The following is a 5,057-nucleotide window of genomic DNA, read 5'->3' as shown; positions in this document are numbered from 1 at the left end:
TGGGCAAAGAACAAGTAAGGAGATCAAAAGGTGAAAAATAAACGTAATTTATCGTGTGGCTGTGGTGTTTATGACCTCAATAGAGAAATTAAGGAAATAGCATGGATATCATCACTTTGCATAGGATGACCCTACACACATACAATCTGATCTACTACTCTGGATTAGCTTCTTAAACCTGTGAAAAGGGACAGAGAAATAGACCTAGCTACTTTGCATCGTCTGGCAGGCTCCTGTTTGGGAATTAAACACATGTCAATATCTTTAACATGATCAGTCTCCACAGTAAAGGGACTGAGAGGAGAATTCATACCCAGACTGGGAAATTTCCATGGCAGTTTTACAGTTCAGAAAATATACATATCACACACACACGCATATGCAGTAAGCATAAAAGATTAGCATTGGAACTGACAACTTGTAAGCCAAGTTTTAGCTTTATGTGATTCGAAACAGCTGAGTGATAAATTAAAATAAAAACAAATGCCAGCAGCTCCTTAGCGCTAGTGGGATTGGTGGGTGCTCCTGTCATGAGAGCCTGGTGAATACATATTGTTATAATTGGCCGGGTGGAGGTGGTAGAACAAACGTGACTCTTCCAAGGCAGTGTTGGCACTGACAATAATTGTTAACAGATTTGGTTTCCTATTCACCTCTTTTTTTCCCCTATAGCTCCTTCTTAACTTATCAGCAGATTTTATTTTTGAGTTATTAGAAATTGCATCCTTCTTTTATTGATTCTTGCGAGTTGCCAGCCAGCCACTAATTGCTTCCAGCTCTGGCTTTTCAAAATTACCGATTTCCTTTTAGATACTTTAATCATTCATATATCTTCCTCTCCATTCCTCCACCCCCTTTTGACTTTCTTTGGCTTGAGCTTTTCTCAGAGGAGCAGTCAGCTTAGTTAACCCTAGTAGTTCTAGCCAAGCACTGCTCTCATTCCTATGGCAAAGGGTAGTCAAGAACTGCTGATAAATGTAAATCCTCATCTAACTTAACTCCTAGCTCAAGCAGTCTGAATCCAAATACTTTGAATTTGAGCATCTAGTTCATGTGCTGTGCAGGTGTACACATATATTTTTATATATGCATGCACACATACATACACACATATTTATACTTACATATATGTACTCTCATAAAGTGAGTTTCTGTGTTTCCACGTAAATTTATGTAAATATATATCTTATATAAATATAATATGTAAAAAAATGCATAGCTGTATTTTGTAAAGGAATGGAAGCACTTGTCTTTAAGGTCCAGTATACTTCCCCTCCTGGCCTGATGGCTCTGGGGGCAGAGCAGACCTCATGGCACTGAGGCTGTCAGAGTCACCCAGGAGTCACCAATTAGCAAGTCACCACACATCATCCAAGCAACAGGAACTGCTGACAGATTTGCTGCTAACCCAGGGCAAAGGGAAGGAGAGCTGACAGCTTACAGGAGCTCTCTGAGTGTGAACAAAGATAACTTGAATTAACACACATTCTCCTGGCACTAGAAGTGACTTGCCAAGGTGCAGTATCTGGTGGACGAGCCTGAGCTCTGCAGTCATGGTCTGCACAGCCTGCTTCCCCAGGCTGGAAAACCCCATCACAGCCTCACCAGGTCTTTGTCCTGGGACGCACACCTTGCTACTGCTGTCACCCTATACACACAGCCCTGCACTTTCCATCCACCCTAGAGACATCCCAGCCTGCAAGCCCAGCCTGCTGTGGACCAGCACTTTCCAGGCTATCAGTCCTGTTCAGCTGCTCAGGAGGCTAGCACTTTCCCAGGTGCATGCTCTGAGCTGTCAGCAGCACTTTCAAAAGTGCGTGTCCAATAAAGCAATCAATATAGGACCTGGGGTCACTTGAGGACATTCCTCCTTTCCCTATTGCATAGTCACTTCTTCCCCAGACCTCACCTAAACTACTCCACTGCTTAGCTCAAAGCAACTAATGGCAGCTGCTAAACATATGGTTTAATTTTAGGGATCAGTCACAGTCATGCAAATTAGTTTTCACTTGTGTTAAATGCAAGCAGCAATTAAGAGCCTCTTTGCATAGTGAGAACAGAAGCAATTGGAAGCTGCTGCCCAAAGCAAGATCCTGCCTGAGAAGACCAGTAGTCCTCAGGGTGCAAACAGGAGTGCAGGCACAAAGGTGAAGGGAACGACTGGCTGCAGCTGAGTTCATTAGTAAGGCAAAAGCCTGAAGATGGACGTAGCTTTGGGAGAAAGACGCATTCCTCCATGCCACAATGCTCATTGGAAAGACAAGCTTGTCGAGGGTAAAAAGCAAAGCTTTGTCAGTCTTATTATAGTACTGTTTTGTCCTGTTTAGAACAGACCTCCAAAAATTTGTGACATAGAATATTTTAAAGAGCTAATTTTAAGAAAAACAGGAAGAAAGGCATTATTTCAATAACCAGAATTTGCCATGTCTTTTTCTTCCACAGGTCACTTCCAATCTTATGCATTCTGTTTGGGTTGTAAATGCACTGCAGGAAACATGCTCAGGTTTCTCACTGAGTGGCAGTCAATATCCAGAGATGATGTAGATAACAAGTATCTATATGATGAAATTATGAAATTAGGTGTTTTTTTTTCTTCATTTAAGAGGACTGAATGTTCCTCCTCGTGCAGTAGTTGATGATCTTGTACACAGTTTATAAGACTTTTCGCCAATGAAAAGCATATTTCATTGGCAAAATTTCTGTTTAATAACCAACTTCCATGGTGTTGATGTCAACCAAAATAAAGGTGGGTTCAAAGCTTCATGTTTTCAAACTGTAATGCTGATTGGTCGGTGAGGGTCAACATGACACAACATCACAGTTACAAACCAACTCAGTGCATGTCAATCAGTCTTAAAGCATTGTTTTTCCACTCATATATGCAACAGAGGTTGTGACTCTAGTAGTAAGGGAGAGCTAGCATGTCTCTGTGTGTCCTGAAGTGAAAATAAAATATATATTCTTAAAATAAAATATATATTCACTGCGGGCAAGCCAAATCCTCTATCCAAGCCTGGTCCCTGTTCCAGATGACAGGTTAGAGTATACAGCTTTCCCATTCAGCAAAAACTTCAGTTTTCTGAGAGCTCTAAAAGTCTGCAGCAGAGATAGCAAGTAGCCAAGGAGGGGCAATTCTATTTCCAAATTCACAAACTCACCGTTAAAATTGCAGTCTTGAATTCTTGTCTTATTTCTGTGATAGAACCATGCCCCTTGAGTGATTTCTCATTCAAAAGAACATTTTTAGTCCTTTCTTTGACTTTCTAGAAGCACTACTGTATCACTAACTAGTTGCCTTTTGACAGATAAAGGGGATGTTACAACTGGGAAAAAAAAAAAGGAAAAAGAAAAGACAAAAAAATCCTGACTGTTACAGAAGATTCTTCCTTTTAAATTATGCAGGAGAAATGGTTACCCTGTTGAATCACAGGGGTGCTGTGGCTGGGTAATTTAAAAGATTTGCTGCCTGAGAAAGCACGTTTAAAAATTATATTTTCTTTCTTCAGCTATCAAGATACCACTGGGACTTCACCAGGTCCACAGATCTGCTACATAATGTGTGAATAGCTGTATCTCACCATGGAGTCAAGAGTTGAGCTGTTAGGAATACTATGTAAGTAAGACCAAAATCAGAGTTGATTTGTGTAAGAAGACTTTATAGCTGCATGCAAAAAGCAGGAAGGTCGAGGATGGAGAAATCTGATGAGTAAAATATAAAAAACAGCATATATAAACAAATTGACTAGATGGATTTGCAACATTCAGCATCATCTCAAACAGTTTTATCAAACCCTACTAATCATTTGAAAATAGCAGTTCACTTATGTCAACTCGCAGTTATTGAAGGGAGAGGTAGCACAGTTTTCTCAAGCTTACCAGACACCTGTACGATCTAGCAGCATTTCATACCCCTCCTGCAAATGCATCACCTTTTATTTTTTCATGCTCTTACTATGTTAGTGCATGGTGATCATTCTGGAACTGATTCATCATCCTTGCCTGATGTTATACCCATTTCATGAGCTTCCAGTTTTAACATGCTACTTATGTTCATCCTTGAATATCTGACTGTGCTTTTTGTACTAAGGACCTTAGTGTTCTCCTTGTGCCACCTTCTGCATGTTGTTAGTGCTATTTGCACAATATTCTGAGCCTACAGTGTTAAATGGTGCCACCTTCTAGCCAATAGTCTCTAATTATACTTAATTATACTCAAACAATTAATATCTCCTCAGAAGCTACTTTCCCAGCTTGATCACTGTTCTTGTTCTGATCTTTCCCATCTTCTTGAACATGACTGTATCAAATGACACACTGAAGTCCAACTGGATTGTATCTAGACTTTGTCTAAATTACCAGACAAATATCTTAAAGTTGTCTAATGTGTCCTCATGGACTGTATTATGCTTTTTTTCCCTGCATTTCTACACTTATTGTGCAATGTGGGTGAAAATGGGGAAAACTTACCTTAACCCAACAGCTAGAGGAAAATGTTAAATAAAGCTTGTTTTCCACACAATATGATGCCTCTCCAGGGTGGTATGCACATCATATTACAGAAAAGTTACATCACTGCTCAGTTTTTGACATATTTGTAGAAGATGTGAGAGGACTGTTTTTGACCAACAGCTGTACCCACACTAACTCCCAAGGTAACTCCATTCAAAACTCCTCTTCTTCTAGGAAAGCAACCTCCCCTAGCCTTGGCAGATAGTTTGTGCTTCCTTCTCCTGTTTCGTCACTGAGGACAGAACTGGCTCCCAGTAGGCTGGGAAGGAGCCCAGCCCCAACAGCAGGGTAATTCCCAGCCAGGGGTATCTCCTTGGAAGCAGTTCTCTAAATAAACTTTACAGTCTTTTCTGACTGTAAAATTATTGTTCATTGTTTTGATACTCTGTCTGATCAGCATAATAGATTGGCACAGCTTGTCAAATAAAATGGCAAGCAGAAAGTGTCAAAATCCGTCCATTATTTTGCAATGTAAAGTGTAATACCTTGTAGGAATCCAAAGGACTAATGCAATGTTTTCTTCTATGAAATGAAGGATTCATTTCAAA

The 5,057-nt window shown here is 40.2% G+C and overlaps 1 long non-coding RNA gene across 1 annotated transcript; it reads left to right on the top strand.

Moving 5' to 3' along the window:
• The first annotated feature begins 2,066 nt into the window (after nucleotides 1-2,066).
• Nucleotides 2,067-5,057, top strand: LOC308190578. Its single transcript, XR_013947344.1, has 3 exons — nucleotides 2,067-2,274; nucleotides 3,507-3,613; nucleotides 4,684-5,057. It is a non-coding gene; the product is annotated as an uncharacterized lncRNA (long non-coding RNA).

The sequence above is a fragment of the Anser brachyrhynchus genome (assembly GCF_964034855.1).
Source record: "Anser brachyrhynchus genome assembly, chromosome: 2".
Classification (NCBI taxonomy): Eukaryota; Metazoa; Chordata; class Aves; order Anseriformes; family Anatidae; genus Anser; species Anser brachyrhynchus.
The sequence above is the reverse complement of the archived record's forward strand: the minus strand, read 5'-3'. Positions and strand labels throughout refer to the sequence as shown.